Consider the following 25,958-nt stretch of genomic DNA (forward strand, 5'->3'; position numbering starts at 1 on the left):
CCACCGCCCTCCATGAGAATCTTACCAACATTGGACCGAAGCAAGTCGTCCCCACCCAGACCGCAGGACACACTCTCGACCCCATCTTCACCAGAGGGAACAACATTTCCTTCAGTCACACCACGTAACCTCTCTGGACGGACCACCACTGCGTCCATTTCTCCTTCTCGAAATCCACCGCACACAAGCTCATGCCACGCCTCCCACCCAGAAACTGGAACAAAATCACTGAAGAACAGCTCACCACCGCCCTCCTCATCCTATCATGACAGACCGCAACACAGCAGCAAAATGACCTTCACCAGTGGATCGCCATCACTCTTGCACCCCCTCCAGAACTCCGCCAGACGACACAATGCAAAAGCCACCTGGCTCACCAGGGACCTCCAAGGGCTCGTGCCGACGACTGGTGAAAGCATGGAGAAAGAACAAAACCCCAGACGCACGCTCTGCCTACAAGGCCGCCATTCAGGAAAGAATCTTCTCCAACTCCAAGGAACTCTTCGACATCATACAAGAATTCACCATACCCCACAGCGAAACTAGCGACGTCCCTCCCTCCTAAAATCTCAGCAACAAACTCAGCTCCTTTTTCAACCACAAACTCAGGACGCTCTAAGACAAATTCGACAACCAAAACCACAGCACCGACCCTCCACCAGCTACGCCACCCAGCTGACCCTCCTCACCTGGACCCCTGTCACCACAGAAGGCACCGCAAGACTATGAAAAGCATCCACTCTGGAGCACCCACTGACCCCTGCCTGCTGCACATCTTCCACAGGGCAGCCACTGCCATCGCACCCAAACTACGACGGACAATCAACTATGCCCTAGAAACAGCCACGTTCCCCGATGACTGGAAAGAAGCCGAAGTCAAAAACCTTCTCAAGAAGCAATCTGCAGACCCGACTGACCTCAAGAACTACAGGCCCATCTCTCTTCTCCCATTTGCCACCAAAGTTATTGAGAAAGTCGTCAACACCCAGCTAATGCACTGCATACAAACCAACAACATCCTTGACTCCTCTCAATCCAGATTCCACAGCAACCAAAGCACCAAGACCACCCTCATAGCAACCACTGACAACATCTGCACCCTCCTCAATCAAGGCCACACTGCAGCCCTCCTCCTACTACACCTCTCAGCAGCCTTCAACACATCTCCCACCGCACTCTAGCCACCAGACTCCACAACGCCGATATCCAATCTTTTCTCTCAGGCAGAACACAAAGAATAAGACTCCCGTCCTTCATCTCCGAACCCACAGAGATCAGATGCGGAGTACCCCAAGGATCCTCCCTCATCCCACGCTCTTCAAACTCTACAAGGCCCCCCTTGCAACCATAATCAGAAAACACGTACTCAACATAGTATCTTACGCTGACAACACCCAGCTCATCCTCTCCCTCACCAAGGAACCCAACATCACCAGGAAAAGTTTACAAGAAGGATTGAATGACGTCACATCCTGGATGAGCAGCAGATGCCTGAAGCTCAACTCAGAGAAAACGGACGTCCTTTAACAGATCCACCCCCTCTGCATGGGAGAACGCCTGGTGGCCCACCGCCCCCGGAAATCCACCCACCTGTACGGAACCACGCCTGCAACCTCTGCATCATCTTTCTTGACTCCTCACTCACCATGAACTGCCAGATGAATGCCATGTCCTCCACATGCTTCAACACCCTCTGCATACTCTGCAAGACCTTCAAATGGATCCCTCCCCGGACTCCAGGAAGACTGTCACCCACGCACTCATCACCAGCAGACTCGACTACGGAAACGCACTCTAAGCCGGAATCAACAAAACACTCCTTTATAAACTCAAGACCATCCAGAACGCCACAGCCAGATTCGTACTCAGCATCCCACAACATGACCACTTCACCCAGCACCTCCGTGACCTCCACTTGCTCCCTGTTGAAAGAAGAATAACCTTCAAACTGCTCACACTCGCCAACAAAGTCCTCCATAACACCAGACCTCAATACCTCAACAAAAGAATCTCCTTCCACGAAGAGAAACCTTCGCTCTGCCGACCTAGCCCTAGCCATGGTCCCCAACATCCACAGGGCCAAAGCAGGTGGCAGATCTTTCTCCTATATCGTGTCCAAGACCTGGAACAAACACCCCATCAGCATCAGACGAAGCCAGACACTGCACCTAATCAGAAAGGACCTCGAGACCTGGCTCTTCGAATGACCACAGATCTGCCCCCCCCCCCCAACCCCCTTCAGTGCCTTTAGACCCTCAAGGGTGAGTAGTGCACTCTATAAATCCCTGATTGATTGATGAGGATATTGCCTTTAAAGTGGAAAACCAGAATTTGTACATCTCACTGGTCCCCATGTTGACAGTGTAAGACTTACCGTCAGAGCTTAGAGATACAGTGAGAGATCTAAATTGGGATTTTTCCGGAAAAGCATACAGACTCGTACGAGTGGTTGAGCCAATTTGTATACATGTTAAGACAAATGCCAAATACCCGAGAACACCACAGTATAACCTGACGCTCGAGACAGTTGCTGGATTACACATGTGATTGAGACTATGATTAAGCAAGGCATTTCGAGAGATATCCTGGGGCATCCATGTAGCTCACCCATTATGGGCTTGCAAAAGCCAAGCAGTATGTATCGAAAAGTACAAGATCTCAGGAAAATATATAACATAGCGGTATGTTGTCCCATGGTACCGAATCCATCTGAGATATTTTCAGATTCAATGTGAGGCTGAATGATTCACGGGTATTGATCTTTGACAAGCCTTCTTTTCTGTTCCCCTCAGCCCTGCCAAGTACCACACATCAGGCATTAGACTAACACATTTTAGTGTGGTGGTCCGCATCACTGCACTGAAATGCAAAGTCACGCATACCAGGCATAGTACCTGCATTGGCTGTGAAGCCACGTAGCACTGCTCTGCCGACCAAAACTAATTAAAGCTTGAGTGGCAGCGTGCCGTGGTTGGGGGTTGGCTGACCATGAGCACTGCGGGGCACAATCTGATGCAGTAGTTGGAGCTGTGCTCCAGTAGGTAAATGATCAGCATTAGCCTGGTGCGCTGCTGGCACTGTGCTCCAGTAGGTAAATGATCAGCATTAGCCTGGTGCGCTGCTGGCAGAGTGCATCACAGTGGCCTGCTCAAGCACTGCAAACTATTATTGTTAATAAACAGAGTTGGCATCGCGCCTTGGTCCGGTGCCTGGCCACATTCAATGAGCAGTCTAATTTTCAGCCAGGCAGCGGCGCAGCTTCACTTGACGTGGTTGTCACAGAGGACAACCTGCAACAGAACCTCACCCGATGTGATAAAAACAGCCGGTAGTGCACATGCACTGAAAGAATCAGGGTGGCGCCTTGCCTTGTTGGTTTTCCGGCAACTGGCGCCAACCCTGCACTACTATCAGTTTGTGTTGTGAATGGATCATGGTGGCCAATGAATGAGTGGGGGCAAATTAAACTTTAGTTTTCTTATTCCGCCCCTGATAGAGTGTGAGGCTGAGATCCTTAGGTCCACGTGTAGCCTAATTGGCAATCCACTGCGAAAGTAAACAAGCCCTGACAGGGTTGTAGATGCATGTGACTGGCACCCTGCAGGATGTTTTACATTTTTCTATCCTGCCTGCCCGCCTGAACACAACAATACTAATCACAGAAAGCTGCCACCAGCCAGAGCGAGACACTTGAGGAGAGCTGCGCATGACTCGCTGTGTGCTCTGAAACAGCTTTAAACAGCAGCTGTAGCTCGTCACCCTACTCCCCAGCTGAAGCCCCGAAACACGTCACAACTCAAGACTGTGTAAATAAAGCTAGGTCTGGTGAAGCGCTGACACTCCGCTAAATTGAGACACACTCAAGCAGGCACCTGTGGAATGGCTGCACTGGGGTGAGTCATGCATTCTGCCTGTGTATGACACCTTTCCAAGAGAAAATTACTGGTCATTAGTTGTTGTCAAGAGTGTGCAAAGGCCTAGAGGTGTCTGATACTAAACAGAATTGGAGACAAAATTGCATTAATTATTTTGTAACCTGCAATTTCTTTATTTGTTTAAGTATTAGAAAACGGGTCAGCTCGAGTGCACATTTAAAAGTGTTTTCTATTTATATTTGATCTTTGAAGTATGTACAGATGAAGAGTAAAAATATTTACCAGTTGTGATTTTGCTTATTGTTCTACTGTTTGGAACTTCAAAATATATGCTGTGTGTTTATTTGATCTCTGAAGCAGGTGATTAACTGTATTTGGGTGCAGTAAAGTGCATGTGGGTGTGAGATGTTTTATGATGATTGCTTTCCTTTCACATCTTCTTGATACACAAACAGTTTTGTGTCAGTATTTTAATCTTCCATTTTAGGGGGTTCAAAGCAGTTTCAAGATATTTCAGGGCTTCTCATTGTGCAAAAGGGTCTCATTTCTAATATTTAACTCTTTCCATGCACTTCATTGCTTGGTTTACTCACAGGAAAATATCACACCAAGTGTCACATTTGGCAGTTGAGTGTCACTCAAAAGTGCAGTGATACAATGGAAATGTCACACACTCTGAAAATTTGGCAGCTATGTGTATGAAGCTTTCAGATACCCCTCTACTTCCCTCAAAACTCTTGAACCTTGGGCCTGGCTGCAGCGACGCATGGCCTCCAGGCAGCACTCCTATATGAGGGCACTAAGTTAGTGCCCTTCCGTTTTTGGTGCTTTGCAGTAGCTTTAAGACCTTCATAGAGTATCTCATTGCTGAAATGGGTGTAATTTATGTTAATTATATACGTTTCCCTCATTTTCATTGCTTGATTTTGCTGCGAGAAAGTGTCACTCATGTCACTCATAATTACACTGAAATTATGAAAATGTCACACATAAGCAATCTGCAACCATGGCAGATATGTCCCTCCATGAGGAAAGCCAATTTTTGTTCACCTTCCAGCAGGTGAACAGTGTTTTAACATGGGTATATGGAGAGCCCTTCCATTTTCAACCAGATCTTGAAGAGGAATCCGCCTTGTACGCAGAAAGAAGTCAGGATATTTCTGGGAATGGTGGGCTATTGTCGCCAGTGGATACCCAACTTTTCCCAAAAGGCCAAGGCTCTTCAGATGTTGACACACAATGATGTGTCTAATCCAATACTCGGGGACGGTGGTTGTTTGAACGCATTCCTATAGCTGAGAGAAAGCCTCTGTTATGCTCCTGCATTAGGAATGTCAGAGTACAGCAAAGCATTTTCGCTTTTTTGAAGTGAACAAGAAGGTAGTGCTCTCTCAGTATTGACACAGAATCATGGAAATGCCAGTAGACCAGTTGCCTATTTTCCGGCTAGTCTTGATCCAGTAGCATCAGCATTGCCCTGATGTCTCAAATCCGTAGGTGCAACATGTGTCAGCATAGAGAGATGAGAAAGCATTGTAATGGGTCACCCTTTGACAGTCTACATAGCACACCCTGTTGAGATATTGTTGACTCGAACTCGTACGCAACACCTTACCAATAGTAGGCTCACGTGGTATGAACAGACAACACACAATATTGGCAGCTGAGAATGTTAGCGTGAAAAGATGTTTGGTCCTGAAGCCTGCTACGTTGCTTCCTTTTCCTAATTGTGATGTGGATGAGATCGAATTAGAGCATGACTGTCTCGATGTTTCTGAAATATGAACCAAGCCACGTCCTGACATTTCTGGTGAGCCATTGGCTGAATCTGATTACACTCAGAGGGCTGCTTATGCTGTCAGTACTGTTACAGGAGTGGTGGAAGCTGCTTGACTTTAAGGATTATTCTCCGCGCAGGTGGCATAATTTATTGCACTTACCAGAGCATCCTGCGTTTCCGACCAGCTAAAAGAGACAATATTCACTGATAGCCAGTATGGGTTTGGTGTGGTTCACACGTTCAGACAGTTATGGTCTCAGATGGGATTTATCAACTCGTCAGGGTCCCCGATACGCAATGGAGAAAACGTGAGAAAACTGTTAGAAGTCATGCAGATGCGAGCACAAGTTGCTGTCATTAAGTGTTGTGCTCATTGTAAAGGATACGATTTTGTGACAATTGGTAATCGCTATGCCAACAAAATTGCACATTACAGTGCACTAAATGTTTTTACTTTCAATGGTGAAAACACAAATGAGGGAACAAATGAAACCAATTTCAGCCTTTTGATGACAATTACTGATACATGGGAAGAAGTGAAGCGGTTGCAAGAGGAAGTTACTGAGGAGGAACAGCAAGGTGTGATAAGAGCAGGATGTGTGAAACGAGATGATGACATTTGGGTTCCAGGAGATGGGAGAGCAGTACTGCCTAATAGTTTGTGGGCAACTGATGACAATGTACTTTCATGGGTCAATAAATGTAGGAAGGATGCCATGGTGAGGTTGTTTAGGCAGACTTGGTTTTACCCGAAGGTTCCAGCTATGGCTGAGGCATTGTGTCACCTATGTGTGATTTGTGGTTTGGTAAAGAAAGGAGAACCCCTACAATGGACAATAAGACTTGCTAGCTGCAGAGAAAAATACAATTGGGGTAAAGAGATGGATAAATGCAAGTACAATAATCATATACAGCATATCAGGCCATCCATTTCTATCTCTCATTAATCAAAAAACACAGTGAAATACATTTAAATAGGCTTATACATATGACAAAACAGTTTATGTGTTTTATATATGACAAAATATTTGTATTCAATATATTTCATTGATGGAAATACTCTTATTTTTCATGATTCTTTTTTGGTATATCAAATATAAAGTTTTGCATACATATCTTTATATCATTATTCTCAGTTCTGTAAGAGTCATATACATAATCTTATGCCTATAAAGAGACAAATATATACAAACATATATATGAGAAACATTATACAAAAACAACACTGTACATTGAATAAAAATACACGAAAAAGTGAAAGGTTATAAAACAATTCAAAGGCTGGCAGTAGATGAAAACTACATGCATTTCGGCATGTGTGCCTTCGTTAGGAAACCCAGCTCAACTCTTTCTTCTCCTAATGTAATAAATGATGGTCTTACATTTGGGAACAGCAGTTCTTACTTCCTGTTTAGTAGGTTGGAAACGTTAGTGTCTATATTTATACAAATGCTCCTTCAATAAGTGATTTCAATATATAGACAGAACACCACTTTTCTCTATGTATATGTTGCAGTATATATTGGCAAACTTGACGATTTGAAGATGTGTGACATCAAAGTTTATTTAAAGAGGCAGTGTAGCTTGCTTAAATTCGACAAAATTCAGATTCATAATTTCACGGAGAAGTAGTGAAATTCAACACAATGGTGTCTGGTCTCAGCGGCGAAGCGATTCCCACAGTCATACATTCGTGGGAAACCAAACTGCTGTTATACTGAGTCACAAAGGGAAATCTGCAGGTCCTTTCAAAAGAATGCAGCTGGATTTTGTTGAGATGCCAGTGTGCAATGGATTGAGGTACATTTTAGTAAGTTGTGTGCATTTTTTCATGTTGGATGGAAGCCTAGCAGACTAGAAGATGCAATAGTCTCACTGTAGCTAAGTTGCAATAGAGGGAACTCATTCCAAGATTCTCATTTCCAACCTCTTTAGAGTCAGACCGAGGAACTCATTTTAATAATGAGGTCCAGACAATGCTATGTGCAGCGTTATAAGTGGAGCAGAGATTACTTTGCAATTATCATCCAGAAGCTACAGATATCATAGAACAAATCAACTGCACTTTGAAATCCAGACTTGCTAAAGTGTGTGTTTCAACATCTCTGAAATGGACTGATGCTTTGCTTTGGTGCTGATGAGTCTTCGCAGTTCATTATGTGTCTCATCAGGTTGAAGCAGCAACAGCACTGCCACATCAAGAGCAGTGCCACGACCTTAGTCCCGGTGGCTGGGTCGTGGTGAAGAAACATGTGAGGAAGAACTGTCTTGACCCGCCTGTCACTGTCTTTTAGTCTACTTCATCCAGCCGCTGCACGGACTCCTGTAAGACCACATGAAGTTGTGCATGGCATCCTGCCGAGGGATGTAGGATTTGTCCCGGGACTTTTTTGGTGAGTTTTACTTTGATCTCCATAATCTGTAGTCTTTATTTCTTTGGATCCTGTATTTCAGCGTTTGTCATGCTTCTAGTCGCGCTTTATTTTTACTTGAGCTTTTGTGCCTTTTCATGCAGCACCCACTCATTTGATTACAGATTAAGCCTTACTTTCAAACCCTTGGATACTTGGCCCAACACGTCTGTTTTATTTCTGTAATGCCGCTCATTGATCACCAGCCGCCCTATCTATATATTTCTCTTCCTTTGCGTAACTTTGTTGGCTCACGCATCTTTTTACCGTAATTGTTACGCATCTACACGTTGCTACTTTATGCATTAATTCTGGGTATTTATTTTATCACCAAGCTTTGAACTCAGCATAAGTAGCTCAAGAATGTATTGCTTAATGCTACGCTTGGGTCCCAGCTTTAGTAGCTTCAACAGATACTTTGAAACTCACTGCAGGCAGATGGTGGTTATTATTTTCCAGACCTTACCCTTACTTCTCTGTCTGTTGTCATACCCACTCCTCGACGATTAGCATGGACACTTGGCTATGATCTTTTGACTGATTAGCCTGAAGCTTTTGCTATGACCTCTTTGGTAAGTGAAAATTCCTGCTCATTAGATTGTGATATACCTCAACACAACTTTTTTGGCAACCTGATGAAACTGTAAATCTTGTCTTACTATTATATTGAAATGGCACATATATTCATGAAATGTTTTTACTCTGTACTTGTACCGTTGCGTATTTCATATGGGAAGTCCTTTTCTTTTCATTCATAATGTAAATGGGATTTCATGTTTATTGGATCATGACATAACTTGATACAACAACCCAGAGAACTTAATGAAACTGTATTTCTTGTCTCACTATCGAATTAATGTGACACATGTATTCATCATATGCTTGCACTCTATATTTGTACCGTTGTATTCTACATATGGGAAGTCCCCCATTTCTGCTTTTTTTTTCTTCTTCTTTTTTTCGTTTTCAATGTGTCTCTCTATAACTTAATACATAGCTACCAACTTATAGGCGTTTAATAAGGAAACTGCCTCTGTATATATATATATATATATATATATATATATATATATATATATATATATATATATGGCGAAATGAAGACACGGACCCCAGGCTGTCGGCAAGGTAGATTTATTTGCAACCTCTCAACGGGCGACGCGTTTCGAGCAACAAGTGCTCTTGTTCACACACCGTACATCCGGTCAGCTGACAATTTATATATTTTTTAAAGTGATGCTCCACCCCACTCGTGAATCACATGGTCACATAATGAACATAGAAAGAATACTTAATATAATTCATAGTGAAATCATTATAAGAAACACATGGTACATAAAATATATTACGGCATGAATGCCATATCTCACAAGAACTATGCATCAAAATAATATTTGATGCAACATTGGGCCTTTAGTAAATTGTAATTTCCTGAAAGATATATCAAAGAATATATAGTTGTATCTAAGAATATATAGTTTCGGCTAAAAAAAATAGCACTCCAAAAAGTATTATATACAAATACAAATATATAAACAGGTATCAATATTATTTACAAATCAATTCATTTATGTACACAATACTATATATATTATTAATCTTCTATTGCAGTACAATTTTCCTTATTCTCAGGGTTTAATAACACATTCCCTGTTCTTGTACTTACAACCTAATTCCCTTATCCGTGGGAAAACCAGAAAAAAGGCCCCTTGTGATATGCCTCATAATATTGTACCAAAAAACACATTCCCATATAGAACATGTATGGTGGTTGTATTCTAAATCAAAAGTGACCTGTGCATTGATTAATAGTGATTTTTATCTCAAAGAATGTTGTATTTCCTAAAATACAAATACTCTTGATGCACAGTTTCACACAAACATTGAATATCATTGAATTGATCAATTACACCCTGTGCAATGCTACTAAGCCAACTGATTGATCATAAAATAACGGTACTAAGATATCCGTATAAAAAGTGTATAAATACAATATACAAAAGTGAGGAAAAAGAAATATTAATCAGATATAAACAATATTTAAATTGTACAGTTTGGTTTGTAATCATGACGGGTAAATAAATTCAGCTCTATTTTCTTATTTTTAGTCATATCAAATTCGCCATGTTGGCCAGTGATGCATTTAGTCGTCAAACTGAATAACCAAAGAGACCCAGTGATTTTCTTGGATAGATGATCCCTAAAGTTGGAAACATAAGTTGAACACTGACTTTAGAAGAAGATATGTAACTCAGAAGTATTCGATATAACTGCAATATATTTTACAGAAAGTGATGTAAGTCCTCTGTGGTGTTGAGCCCATTAGGATATTTGCTGTCTAGCTCTACAATATATTGTGTCTCCTTCCTTCTTAGTATTTGTTCTCTGTCGCCCCCTCTTTTAAGGGGGGCTACTACGTCAATGACAAAATATGTCAAATGGCTCAGATCATTGTTGTGAGTTGATCGAAAGTGGCGAGCTACTGGGTATGTTTTGTCATTATTTACTATTGCGCGAAGATGCTGTAAGATCCTGACGTGCACCTGCAATTTTGTGCTGCCCACATATCGCAGGCCACAGGTGCACGTCAGAACATATATGGCAAAATCGCTGTGACAATTATAATTACCTCTAATAGCTTGCCTGACTTGACTGAAGGGGGTGTTATAGTGCGTGGTATTTATACCGAATTTGCAGGCTCGACAGGATGAGCATTTAAAAAAGCCATTTTTCTGTTTGAGCCAGGTACTGCCACTACCTAGCTCTGGGCTTGTTTTAACCAGGCTGTTATGCATACTTCTTGCTCTTCTGTATGTAATTGTGGGTGTTTCTGGAAGAATGTCACTCAGAAAGCCATCGGTCATGAGAATTGGCCAGTGTTTTTTGACTATTGTTTTAATCTGTCTTTCTTGTTTGTTATACGCAAGAATCAAGCGTGGAATGGCATTGTCATTTGTTTTATCTTGACTACCTGTTTGTAATAGAGACTCTCTGGGTTTCTCTCTACTTTTAGCCAAGGCTTTTTTTAAAGTTGTATTGATATATCCTCTAGCACTGAGTCTGGTTAACAAGACCTTGGCTTCCTCTTCAAATATTTCGGGAGTGCTGCTGATTCTTTTTACACGCAGGAGCTCTCCATACGGAATATTCTCAACAACATGCTTGGGATGTTTGCTGGTGGCATGTAATATGCTGTTGCCAGCTGTGGGTTTGCGGAAGAGTGATGTCTCTACACTGAAGTTGTTTATTGTGACATGAACATCCAAAAAGTCTGCCTGCTTTTTACTGATGTTAGAAGTGAAGAAAAGATGTTCTTCGTTACAATTTAAGGCCTTAACAAATTCTTCACCACCCCCTTTTCTGAATCATTTTGTCCACCATAAGCGTGGAAGGGTATACTCAGACATGAGTCCCTTGCTCACTGCTCCATCAGGATTCAAGCAAGCCGGGCCGACGACGCCTGAAATGGCAGAAACCGGTCCCCGGAAGCTTGTCTCCTTTCTGGTGAAGAATTGGCTTGGTAGTTTGGTCTGCCCTGTTCCCATGATGCACTGGGCCAGGGACAGACTCATTTGCATATAGCCAGGTTCTGAGCTGGGATGGGGCAGTGAGCTAAATAACTGTGATGGATCAAGCCATGATCTTTGGACTGGGTAAGAGTGGTCTGCTTAATTCAGACACTCTGTTCATCACCACCCCCTTTTCTGAATCATTTTGTCCACCATAAGCGTGGAAGGGTATACTCAGACATGAGTCCCTTGCTCACTGCTCCATCAGGATTCAAGCAAGCCGGGCCGACGACGCCTGGAATGGCAGAAACCGGTCCCCGGAAGCTTGTCTCCTTTCTGGTGAAGAATTGGCTTGATAGTTTGGTCTGCCCTGTTCCCATGATGCACTGGGCCAGGGACAGACTAATTTGCATATAGCCAGGTTCTGAGCTGGGATGGGGCAGTGAGCTAAATAACGGTGATGGATCAAGCCCTGATCTTTGGACTGGGTAAGAGTGGTCTGCTTAATTCAGACACTCTGTTCATCACCACCCCCTTTTCTGAATCATTTTGTCCACCATAATTGTGGAAGGGTATACTCAGACATGAGTCCCTTGCTCACTGCTCCATCAGGATTCAAGCAAGCCGGGCTGACGACGCCTGGAATGGCAGAAACCGGTCCCCGGAAGCTTGTCTCCTTTCTGGTGAAGAATTGGCTTGGTAGTTTGGTCTGCCCTGTTCCCATGATGCACTGGGCCAGGGACAGACTAATTTGCATATAGCCAGGTTCTGAGCTGGGATGGGGAAGTGAGCTAAATAACGGTGATGGATCAAGCCCTGATCTTTGGACTGGGTAAGAGTGGTCTGCTTAATTCAGACACTCTGTTCATCACCACCCCCTTTTCTGAATCATTAACAAATTCTAAGGCACTTTGTTCGTCACCCTCCCAAATGCAGAAAACATCATCTATAAATCGCATCCAGTATTTAACTCCACAGAAGCCAGGAGTGGCGATGAGACCACGCTCCTCCCACCAGCCCACGTGTAAACACGCGTAGCTGGGAGAAAAGCATGATCCCATCGCCACACCTCTGACCTGTCTCCAAACTTCTTTCCCAAACATGAAGTAATTATTGTGAAGACACCAATGTACTAGTTCACACAGCATCTTGTTGTGACTATAGTACTCACATGTTTTCAAACCTAGGTAGTGTTTAACTGCTTCTACACCTTTGGGATGATCAATGCAGGTATATAATGACTCAATGTCAAGAGTCACTAAACACCAATTCTCCTGCCATTGAATCAGGTTCAATTTATTCAAAAAGTCACCAGTGTCTTTCAAGTAGCTCGGTAAGCCTTTAACAATGTCTTGAAGAAAAAAGTCAATATAACGGGAAATATTTTCTCCAATGCTATTTATGGCCGATATAATTTGTCGACCCGGTGTAGGAACTTTCATCTTATGTATCTTAGGAATAAGATACAATATCGGTATGACCGGATGCTCAACATGCAGAAAATCAAATTCTGTTGACGAAATGAGGTTCTGTCTTTTATAAGATAATAAAAAAATGTCAGTTCCTCCTTAGCTTTTTTGTAGGCCATACCATTGGATGTCACATAGCATTTTGTGTCGTTTAGTTGTCTCATGGCTTCTGTGACATAGTCCTTTTTTGGCCACAAGACAATATTTCCGCCTTTGTCGGACTTGTTGATTACCACTTCCTGATTCAGGCTAAGTTTCTTCATTAACATATTATACTGATTGAGTTTGGCATTCTTGTCCCTGAACCTTGCGGTGAAGTTTTTTTAGATCTTCTACTACACATTCATGATAAATGTCTACCGCGTCTTTAGGCATGACAGGCAGAAAAGTGCTTACCGGCTTGAATGGGCTGTCACCGGCTCCCCTTTGACGAACATCTACATCCTGCAATTCACGCTTGGTATCTGGACTGTCAGAAATGGTTATGTTTCTTGTGGGGTTTGCAGATTCCCCTAGGTCACAAAGTGTTAATAACAGTCTTGCATCCCGTGCAGCTGGAATGATGGTAGAACAGCTTTTGGATGGCTCAAGATTACTGCTACGCTCATTTGTTGGTGGCTTGGAAGAGAAAAACTTCTTGAGTTTTAGTTTGCGAATAAAGCGAAATACGTCTGCTCTTGTAGTGGTATAGTTAAAAGTGCTCTCAGGGCAGTAATTCAACCCAAGAGCTAACAATTGCTCCTCCGCCACAGTCAGTGTATTTAGATAGGTTTTGCCTAGCAGGCATTGTACTCTCATAAATGATTTAGGTTACGTCTCACTTTTTGGTTCATCTAAGACGGTATGTTTCTCTTGTGTTACCGATGATGACTAATGTTAGTTTTATGATGTTTTATCTCCCCTTTAATTTTCTCTTATACCTCCTTTTCCATTTATCCTGAACATTGGGCATGGCACTTTGTTGACATGCATCTCATCACGATTACCCTACACTTTCTTATATCCTATCTTTATTTATTGTGATGTTTATCCACTACTTGTGGACCTGGTTCCTGTACACCCCTACCTACTTTTCATCACAGGCTCTACCCATTTTTTTCTTATACCCCTCTTATTCCTTCATGTATGTTCACTTGTTTTATCAACCTTGAAGAAGCCTTGGCCAGCAGGCCACTGGGCGAAACACGGGTCAGCTGTCTGTTCTCACTTACATTCTAAGTAAATTATAAATAAAAAGAACAAGACCACTACAGCCTTTTTTGTTTCCTTCTTGACACCATAACTGCAGTGACAGACAATGTCACCTCAAGTTGCTTTGACACCAACCTATATTTTGGGATTACACTAACCCTGAGATTGAAGTAAATCTTGAAGGCACAAAATCCTGTCATTCTGTAATAATGAGGTCCAGACAATGCTAAATGCACCGTTATAAGTGGAGCAGAGCTTACTTTGCAGTTATCGTTCAGAAGCTTCAGATATCGTAGAACAAATCAACGGCACTTTGAAATCCAGACTTGCTAAAGTGTGTGCTTCAACATCTCTGAAATGGACTGATGCTTTGCTTTGGTGCTGATGAGTCTTCGCAGTGTCCCAGATCGAAGAACAGGACTGACGCCTCAGGAAATAACAAGCGGAGGGCAATGCGATTGCCTGCTGTGCCTGCAAATATGCTTGTAAACATCACAGACTATTTGGTGCTCGATTACTGTAAAAGACTTGTTGAAATGGTTTGTTCTGTGTCTCACCAGGTTGTTGCGGCAACAACACTGCCAAATTAGGAGCAGTGCCACGACCTTAGTCCCCGGTGACTGGGTCGTGGTGAAGAAACATGTGAGGAAGAACTGTCTTGAGGCTCGGCGTGGTCCATACCAGGTGAATATGGTCACTACGACTCCTGTGAATTGTGGTTGTCTTCCTAATTGGGTGCATGCATCCCACACTCGTAGAGTCCTGTGTCTCCTTGAGCAAGACACAGGACCTCTCCCAAAAAAGCTGCCAGCAGTGGTTGAAAGGCCATTAGAAGCAGTCAGCCAAGTGGGGGCTCGACGAATCTGAAGCTAATTCTGAATTCGAAGAAGCTGATGCTATGCTGGTGAACAAGACAGATTCTGACCTCAAAGAAGGAATTAGTGCTGTGGGATCACGAGAGGTGGTGGAAGAAAGCTGGCCAAAGAATAAAGAAAGGAGAAGGTTGAAGTTATCCTCTGAAAGACCTCTTGCCCCCATACTAAAGGCATCTGGTGAATCAGAGCTGCGTGAAAGTGAAGGATCACATCTCGGAAGATCTAAAAGATCGAGGGTGTCTTGTTGGATGTACTCTTCTCCTGAGTGGACTTATGTCACTGCTAGTGACAACGAGAGTGACTTCCAGACAAGGTTCGAAAGAAATGAATACAAAAGGGTCTACTCACCGGAACCCGGGATCGTGTGAAGAATCGCAACGGTCATGTAACTCCGGCAATGGAAGATGGGTGACATGCTATCTCCTGAAGGACCCCAAGATGGAGGCACCCACACCCTAATCTGACTTCCAGCTACAGAAGAACCCCCTATTCTCTCTGCATCATTGCCACTAGATCTTTCCTCCCCCCCCGAACCTGACAACTATCTAACACAGACGCACCAACCCCAGTAACGGAAGGTGCATCACACCCTATCGCACCACCACAACTGGGAACATGTCCCCGCACAACACTGAGGACATATGTTAAGAAAGAGCTATAAACCCATCTCCAAGTCCCGCCTAGACACAGAGATGGCTACCCACCTTCAACTCCCGCGAGTCATACCCTCAGACCAATTGACTGAACACAGCTCCGGACAACCATCCACCCTCCTAACCTTGATAAAATGTCACTTCACAACTCATCCCACCCCCACCCCCTCACTCCTAGCATGCTGAAACCACACAGCACAAACTTGTAGTGTAGTTCCTATTATCCCAATAGGCTCTGCGCATTGGAATAATACCTTCAATAGTATAGGCCTAGACCAGACGTTAACTAGGTCTACTACTGTCGATATTAGACTTAAAGTTTTGGGTTTGCCAGCTAGCTCAGAGTTCACTAGAAACTTTCTCGAATAGGCAAGGAGGAGTTGAACCTCCCTGGATAGACAAGAAGGGATTTAGTTTCTGACAACCATAGAACATGACAACTTTGCTCTCCCCTAATCAAGAGTGTATCTCTAGAGTCGTGTGAAAACAAAAGACAACTTATTTTACTCAGTCAGTACGTGCATTCTTAGTCTCACCAGATTGTAGAGAAAAGGAAGAGACGGGCGTGTTCAATAAAAGATGTTATTTATTGATCAGTCTCTTTTCTCGTACAAGAGAAATGGATCGATATTATCGCAATACTTATGGTTAAGTAAAGTGCATACAATAAAAGCAGAAGTATAAAATAATACTGTAAAAACATTTATATGGTTTCTAAGCCATATGCAGGTTTAAAATTGATAAAATAGATATATACATACATACATTTTGACTAATCGTACTCAACTGGTGTTTCTAACTACGCCTACCCCGGTGTACCTGACCTAAGCCTAATACGTGGGCGGGAATAGAAAGTAACAGTTTAAGTTAAGTTTGTTTTGCCAAGTGACTGACTCAAGAATTCTCTGTGAGGGGTTATTCAGTTCTGTACCTGGAATTTAGGATGAATGAGGGATGGTATCTCTCGTCTCTGGTCTCGATATTCCAGGCTGCCTGCGAGGGCTACCCGGAAGCGCCGGAGCTGGATTTCTCGGCAGGAGAAAGCAGCGTCTCGTTCTCAGCGCGTCAGGAAGGCGGGGCTGCGCCAGCGGGGTCTGCTCTGCTCTGGGCTTCGGCAAGTCTGGCTGCTCCGATCTCGTCACCACCGCGTGTGTTTGCTTAAGGCAATACCGGTAATATTTATACCTGTAAGGTGCCGAGATTGACGTAAGGATGGACATAGATACGTCAATAAGGATGTCATACGACTTGGTCGTTAGCACATTCTTTTGCTGAAGTTCTCGATGAAATCAAAACAATGGCCGCAGGGTTTTTCCCAGGTTGTCATAGGTTTGATTTGTTTTGAGAACTCCATATGCCTTATCAGGGGCTGGAGGAATATCGCTTGTCTAATTAGATGGCAAGCGTTATGACATAATCAGATAACACGTTCCTGCGCCGTGGTGTGGCTTAATCAGATAACGGTTTCTGCATCATGGGATGGCTGCTAGTTAACTTGTTAACCAGAACAGGGTCAGGAATAGGGGGATCGATACAGAACCTATAGGAATACATCACACCCACTCCACGCTAACTATGGCCATGTTTACGAATCTAGGCATAGTAAAACATACTGTAGAGTATTGTGTATACCTTACCACCCCAAAATACATATAATGCATTTCGAATTTATCTAAGATACGAAAAAAAATAGTCACATGTACTATATGCACTCAAGCTGTAGAATAATGCCAAAGTAATCAAGCATATGTATACATTATTACTAATCGAATATGAGAATTACACATGAAATGGCTCTTAATACAGAAGAAAAAGTTCGAGACCATTCCATCACAGAATAAAATAATTATGAACATACCAGCGGGCAGCTAATGTCTATAAAGTATCTAAAAATAGAAATTTTAGTTCTCTAAGAATAGTTCTTACTTTAAGCAGAAGATAAGTGTCCCGAAAAATCGTAAAAATATTTTGGGGCTGCTGAAAAAATTGCTGTCCGTGAACTGGAGGGAAAATTGTTCATGGTATTTTGTTATTAAAGTTGAATGACAAATTCAGGGAACGCCGTGTGCTAGCTTGCTCAAAAGTCTCTATTTCTGCTCTGGAGAGAACATCATATCATTTAGACTGTCGAAAAAGCTGTCAACAGCTTCCTGTGAGAGTTCCACTAACTCGGAAAAGGATGTAACCATGCATTCATGTGCATGATTGTCTCCATTGACGTTTTGACTAGTATTGCTGACAGAAGGTCGTACCTGATCGATGCTGCTTTCATCTTGAACTTCACTACCCCTTAATCGTAGCGGTGAAGTCTCCACGAATGCCGTCATCAGGATTGGCAGCCGTTGAGGGCAGCACAAAGCATGAGCCTTTATTGGGCTCAACAATGTTTCTGCATCCATTGGCGCATCCGATTGTAGCGTCAGACAGGTGACCAACACGCATTCTTCTCCACACAGCATGCACCTTAATACAGGTAAAACACATCGATGCCACATTGGTCGAAATGAAAGAAACCAAGTCATGTTCAGGTCTCTAAGCCGGGTTAGTCCCAGGATTTTTGATATCCGGTCCCGGTATCCAATGGCTCGGATTGTTTCTTCCCTTGTCGCAGGTGTTTTGTCTGTGACACGGTTTGCCATAACGAAATATTAGGACCAAGAATAGGATTCCTGCAATTAGTCCCAAAATGAGGGGAAGTCCGCCAAAAATCGAATGGACGAAGTCTGGAAAAATACCCAGTATGGCTTTGAATGGTGTTAATGCCATTGAGAATACTGTCTTAAATACTTTTGAGACTCCACTGGTATCAGAAATATTTAAGATTTCATTCAGGATTTCTGCGAAATGTATGGGGGAATTAGTTGATAACAATGAGTGAATCTCTGCAGTTGTCCTTGCGACTAGGAGATCATACGTTTCTTTTGATGACGTGAGTCTGGTCGGCGTCTGAAGAAGCACTGTTTTCATTCTGCTTAAAGTGTCTATTCGAATAGAAGTAATTTTCAAGTTGGGCCATGCCCTTGCCTCCCTGTCTGGAAAGGAGCTGGGGAACAATAAGCGTCCACAGCACTTGACCTTCGCAGTCGTAGTTATGAGATAAGGAGTCCCGGGCATAAGACTACAGCATCTGCGGTCCACAATTAGAATGTAACTCCCATTATAGAGTCTTTGAAAAAATGGTTCTATCTCTGTTGCAGGTGTGCCTAGCTGGTGACATGAAAGGTTATTTGAGTTCCCTTCACAGGCTCCATGCAAACTAATTCCATTACACAGAAGTGTACCGCTTAGTGACATCGCACAATTATTGCCACTAAGAAACACTTTCTGTCCTTTATTACTGACACATGCATGTGAATAGGGCAAGTTCCATGTTGTCTTAATGTACCCTTTTTCCAATTTTTCGTACATGCCAGCCTGTATATATTTGTGGCAGTATTGAAACCTGAAGGTTGATATTGGAATATTAATTATCCCATGTATTATCCATTCACTGACAGGTCGTTCTGACATTGTCACTGGTAATCTCTTGAGTTTCTCAATGCTCAGGATTGTATAATCAGCACCCTTTTGTGCCATACTGATTTGTTTATCAGTAAGGTTAAAGATATTGAATAGTGACGTTGTGTTGATTAAACGCCAAGGCACATAGCCTGAACGCAGATTTTGTAACGTCCAGCCAAGCTGTACAATAGAACGCAATTGAGACTGACCGTGTTGTAACAACAGTAAGTCTTGCGATAATATGTCGATTGCTGAAGACACAATGCTGTCCAAAGAAAAAATTCTGGAGGACAGAGTCATTAACCCATTGTCCACTACAGAAAGTGATTTTTCCAAATTAATACGGTCAATTTCCCGTATACTTTCTGCTGTCTCAATTTGAGTCACCTTTCAGGCCTCGTTGTAAGCTGCATATACAGAGGCTGCTATGAAACGTTTCTGACGCTGTTTGCGCGGTCCCATAATGAAATCACGCAAGTCAGCACCATCAGTAAGTAAAGTTAGGTGTTGCTTTATTTCTGGCAGTGTGGAAGTTTGTAGCCATTGAAGGCATAATTTGCCCACACTGTAGGTGGTTATTATCCCTGGGTGTTGTCTTTGGGAATATCTAGGGTCTGGCCTGGTCAATGTGAACCCCTGTGTTTTGTTCAGGAATCTATCTTGACAGTTATTAGTATCTGTGGGCCAGATTAACCATTGTTTCCAATCAGGATTTGTTCTGTTTTGGTTTAATACATAGTTCACGTCTATCTCTTCATCTGTAGAGCTATTGCTGTTCATTGTTGGCTTTGGAATAGACGGTTTATTTAAATCTTTGATTTTGGCTAGGCCAAAACAGGTAGTTTGTTGAACAGTGTCATTCAAAAATATAATTTGTTCTGGGATCATGCAGGCTCTAAACAATGATTCTATACCTTGTACTTGCCATTCTTTTGTACCCCAAACACTTTTTACTTCAACATTTTTGTCCCAATAATCAAAACCAAAAGTATTCATTTGTTCAAAAAATGAGTCTGAATATATCAATTTCGTGTTTGTTAGCATGATCTTTGTCCCTGTCTTATTTGAAAATTTGAAATAAAATGTTTCAGCATTACTTGTGTTGAACCCTGAAAAGTATGAATATTTGTCGTAAAAGGTTCTTGAGCTTCCTTTTGGAGGGGTCGCACAATGTTCCCATTGATTATAATTTAAAACATTTCTAGGTTGTGCAGATTTATGTAGAAAATGGTTACCATAGTGGTTGTAACAGTACATACTATCATAATTAGTCGAACCCTGCAAATAATCATATTTGGTAAATTTAGCAGACATCACTAAGTCAGACATCATATCATTTATGTTTTCAAAGTCCCAATCATCAGCAAATGAGCTTGGTTTTACAAAGTCACTTAACGAGATCTTGATTTGGTGTGGATATTTCAGGATTTCAACCGGACCATAAATTTCGTAGTCAGTATTGTCCCATGCTACCCCACCTGGTATAGGATTGGCTGTGAAGTTGACTGAAGAAAGTTCTCTTTTCTCGACGTGTGAAGATGTGTGTGGCTTGAGGATCAAGTTGATTTTCTGACTTGCTGTGTCCATTTTAGCATATTTTCCCTCAATGAAGCGTCCCAAAGTTAGTACCATGATGAGCCAAAGTATGAGGATAAATGCACCAAAGCCCACCCAAAATTCAATCCATGGAGAAATCAGATAGGTTTCTTTCAGTTGTTTCAAAAGTTCTGTAGCTTTATCTTTAAAGGTTTTTGATGATGGCTGTGTTTTTGATTCACTTAGGTCTTCAGAGGAATCATCGAAGTTTATGAAGTAGCCGGATGCAGTTCTGTCAATTGTTCCAATTGCTTCAGGATTACTGTTTCTTGCATATTCGTTTGTTACTTCATTGTAGGTTGGTGTGTCTCTACTAAATGTTTTTATTTGGGTTGTTAGAGGTCTGAGTTCCAATGCATTGTTGCATAGTCCTTGTTGTTGTTCTGTAGGCGTTTCGAATGTGATTAGCCTCTTAGTTTCGACCTCTGTATTTGTAGCAAACCTTGGTGTTCTGCTACTTATCGGGAGTCCACTTGGCCTACTGTTTGTTATCGGCCACATGATTGTGGTTTTACCAGGTCGATGGATACAACTCGGTTCTCCTTTTTACCAGCAAGCGGCGGTAGTACTACTGATCTTGTCCCGTTGATAGACAAGACAGGAACTGCTTTTCTGTAAGAAGGCCCAAATTCCTTCTTTACCGCGATCTTTTCTCTGACTAGATCCCCGACTTTTGGAATCCAGACAGGTCTTGCTGGGACAGGTGGTGGTTCTTCAGTGGTTGTTGGCTGCTGTTTCAACTTTATGTTGCTCAGGTCTTTTCTTGTTTTGTTTAAGTCCTGTAAAATAGCCAAACGATCTTTGATATCAAAGCTTTTTTCCTTCACCACTGAAGTCTGACTGTCAAGATCTAAGACTAACATCCTAGTTCCAAACAATAATTCGTACGGACTGAATCCCTTCAGAGAATTTCTTGGCAAGTTATTTAGACTACGTTGGACACTTATTAGATGTTTGACCCACCCAGCTCCCGAACCTAATACCCTTTCCGTTATAGATAGCTTTATGCCTTGGTTTTTTCTTTACACCATCCCGTATCCCTCAGGAAGGAAGTGAGAAGAATCCCGCTATGCTATGCTCATTTGGCCTTGTTTCCCCACAGGCTTGAGGGCTAAAGCAAAAACATTGGTCAAACATAGCATGCCCCTAGCGTATATGCCATTTAGACTCGCAAATCTTTGTATAACAGTCCAGACGTCAGCCGAGTGCTGGGGATCTACATTATAAGTGGAAACTAGCCTGTATATGTTAATCGGACGCTTTGCTTTTTACTGTCGATTCTTTCTGGAGTGAAACGCCACGGTAGTATACCGTTTCTCTCGCCACTGCGATCTCTGTTGCAGTCCGGGCATTTTTTTACAAAAATGTCATGCTGCAGGCTCATGCCTGGCCACCAGTACACTGATTGTAGTTCTTCCAGAGAATCTTTTAGTTTGAGGTGTCTGAGACCCTCGCCCATATGTGCGTCTGCAATTAACAAAGTTCTCCTGTCCATGTTTGGAATTACTCTATCCCCCACTCCAGGGATTCGAGCAAAAGAGACGGAGTTTGCATCGATTATGTATGTATAATTGAGTGGATAGTTGATCGGTAGCGCTGAGCAGTCGCCTTTTGATGACGTTTTCACCGCCAGCACTGTTTCACCGTCAATGTATTTCACTGTACGCTTTTTTCTAGCTACGGAAGCCGATTTAGTTGCTACCGCTGTGGCTGTCTCAGCCAATGAATTCCCTGCAACGTGAACGCCATCACGTTGATGACTCAGTGTATGTATCACGTGAGTCTTTGGTAGTTCTTTTTGTAACAGAACTATTTGTTCCCAAAGCAGTTTTTGCTTTATTGTTGCACCTGTGTCATCTTTGTAACCGTTTTGAATCCATTTCTGCAAATCGTTGTTATATGATTTGACGCAGTAATATGAATCGGACACTATACGTGTCGGGAATTCGTGATCCGCATTATCTAGCGCCATTTTCAATGCTATTATTTCAGTCTGTTGTTCTGAATTAGTTTCTACTGAGTGTGTTTTTGTTAATAGAGGTCTTAGTTTACCTCCGCGCCACACTTCTTTTGTAATCTCAAATGTGGGGTTGTATGCTTGTTCTCCCCAAACGGAGGGTTGAGCATGTCCGTCTGTATAGATTACACAAGCGTACTGTCGTAAGGGCAGAATGTTGATTGGCAGAGGGAATGTTCTTTCATATTCTAGATTTTTCAATTCTTTTAATTCTGGATCAAAGTAGTATTTTACTTTGTCCGTTGTAATTGAATTCACCCATTGTATCCATTCCGGATTCAACGCTGTTGTTGGTAAATTACACGGTGTTGTTAATGCCTCAAAGGCTGATTCTGCTGTTATGACTGTGATGTGTCTACCGTCAGCTTTATCTTTTTCTTTAGCTATTGCGGTTTGAACTGCATGAACAATGTTTTCTTTAATGCTGAATTTCTTTTCAGCTTCTGTGTACAAGTGTGATTTGAATGCAATTGGTACCTTTTCTCCCTCGTTAGAGGTCAGGTATGTGAATCCGCATCTTCCTGGGATGACTCGAATCACAAGATTGCGTGTGTTATCACGTGTTTCTAATTTTGTTTTAATTAACATATCTGTTTGTAAGGATCTCAGAATTTCTGTGTGTATTTGAGTCCAATTGGTTCTTTTAAAATCTGGTTTTATTAGATCATAAAGGGGTTTGACCCTTTCTGCGTAATTTGCAATGTATGTTCTTCCGAAATTTAGGAAGCCTAGAATTGACTGTAGGTTTTTTAGTGTTCTAGGTGCTTGGAGTACGGCACATTTCTCTAGGAAATTGTCAGCCAGGCATTTGCCTTCACTTGATAATTCATATCCTAAGAACAGGACTGTTAGATGGCCAATTCTGGATTTTTTAAAGTTGAATTTGTAACCCTCTGCTGCGAACCCAAGTATTATGGTGTTCACTCTCTTCAAGTGAGTATCCAAGTCATCATCTGTTAGGTATATGTCGTCGACATAAGATAATGCCTCTTCGTCATATGTTTGTAATAATTCTGTTACTCTCGCTGAGAATAATCCTGGGCTGTTCTTGAACCCTTGGGGTAACCGACAGAATTGTTTTTGAGCGCCATTTATTGAGAACGCAGACAAGTATCTGCTCTCTGGTGCTATATTTTGACAGAAGAATCCATTAGAGATGTCTAATGTTGTTTTGTATTTTTTGCGCACTATGTTATTCATTAGTGCTGCAGTATGCGAGTTTTGTACTGCAAAAGTTTTGCAACATGAGTTAAGGTGTCGGTAATCCAAAGCTAGACGATATGAATTGTCTGGTTTGGAGACAGGAAACAAAGGGTTGTTCATTTGTGAGGTGCAAGTTTCAATCACCCCCTGGTATTCTAATTGGTCTAGGATTTCTTTTACCTGTTTTTTAGCTTCTTGCTTAATTGGGTACTGTCTTTGTGCAGTAGGTTGTGATTTTAACTGGATTTTGTGAGGAGGAGAGTCCTCATCCCATCCTACATGATTTTTATATAAAGCAGGAGCTTGAGCTACTGCCCACTTTCTTGCAAGTGTATATTTTTTATGAATTGGGATATGATTTGAGAAGGCAGGCATAATTATTTCTTCGCCATGAGGGCACTCCCTGACAAACTCGGGTGGCCAGTCTTTTTCAGCTAGAAGGATGTCATAGCCCTTGGAGAGATTATCCCAAAATAGTCCCCTTATTTTTCTAGTCTTATCCCCCTCTATACGTAATGTTATTTCATATATTTTGTGAGGTTTGCTAACTCTGGTGTCTGCAGTTTCCACTTGAAGGTATTCATTCGTGTCCACTGTCTCCAGATGATTCATAAGGACTTTGCGAGCTATGCTCACTTCTGCTGCGCTGTCTAGCATTGTCTGAGCCCACTCTCCGTTTTCCAGCTGTGTCCTCAGTATTCTCGGCATTGTTGAATACTTTAATACTGGCTACCTTCTTTTTGGGAAATTGTAATTTCTTATTTGGATGAGCAGGTTCCTTGTCTTTGGACTTGACGTGCCCTTCCCTGGGTTCCGATCGTCCTCTTCTTTCCGATTTCTGCGAGGAAGTCTGAAAAGATTGAGAGGGACGTGTATCAAAATCTTGATATCTATCCGGTTTCTTTATATTATCCCTATTTCTAAGGTTGTATTTTTTCCCAGAGGGCTCACTATGGGGAGACCTGTGTCCTTGGTTTGGAGATTTTTCTCTCCGCCGAGGAGACCTTCCTCTGGACTGGAATCTCTTTTCTTTCGGTTTGGATTGTTTGTTTCCATCCCAGTTCTTCTTTTGTGATGTTAAATTATTTTTAATAAATATTTTTTCAGGACTTTCAATCAGTTGGGGTTTTACTGGTATTTCACCTAAACTATCTCTACCTAGTTCCTCATAGGATTTTTCTATGATTCTGGCTATTTCAGCTGGTTGGTCTGCTATATCTGTTTCTTTTAACCTTTGGCGGATCGCCACGTTTGCTGCTTCTCCCTTTATATTGGCTAGTAATATAGCCGAGACCTGCTTGAAGTCTTTCAGTAATTTCATACCAAGAGTTAAAGCGGGTTCTGGACCGTATTCGTCTTGAATTTGTTTTAGCACATCTGGTATTACCGAGATGGACGGAACACCATGCGTTTTTGTGTAGATGGAAGCAAAGACCAAGTGTCACAGTCCTCCACGTGTGGTGCGATTCCCATTGGAAGACAGATAGTCAGAATCCTGTGTTTATCCACAGGAGTGGTGTCTGGAAACACCGCCTCTATTTGGGTGATTTTTTGTGCTAACCAGAATGGTATTTGTTCCCTTTTAGCTGGTACCTTACCTAGGCAGGACTGTATGTTCTGTGGTGTAATTTTATTTGTGTTCCCCTGATGAGGGGTCAGCTGTGGAATTTTAATTGCTGGTTGGATTGTTGAAGTCCGCATTACATATTGGACTAATTGTCTATGTATTTTTATTAATTGCTTTAATTGTATTAAAAGATTTGCTGCAGACATCCCATCGATGTCTGGATGTGGTGTGTATCCGGCTAGGACCGGCCACGTTGCTCCTGGTCTACCTAATGGACCGAGCCTGGTGATGTGATTGTTGTGTTTTAGGGC

At 42.3% G+C, this 25,958-nt stretch overlaps 1 long non-coding RNA gene across 2 annotated transcripts in view; it reads right to left on the bottom strand.

Annotated features, from left to right (window-relative positions):
* Positions 1-25,958, bottom strand: part of LOC144825107 (uncharacterized) — a 572,034-nt gene that overhangs the window by 479,461 nt on the left and 66,615 nt on the right. The gene's annotated exons all lie outside the window — the stretch shown is intronic.

This window comes from Lissotriton helveticus, chromosome 3_1 (assembly GCF_964261635.1).
Source record: "Lissotriton helveticus chromosome 3_1, aLisHel1.1, whole genome shotgun sequence".
Taxonomy (NCBI): domain Eukaryota; kingdom Metazoa; phylum Chordata; class Amphibia; order Caudata; family Salamandridae; genus Lissotriton; species Lissotriton helveticus.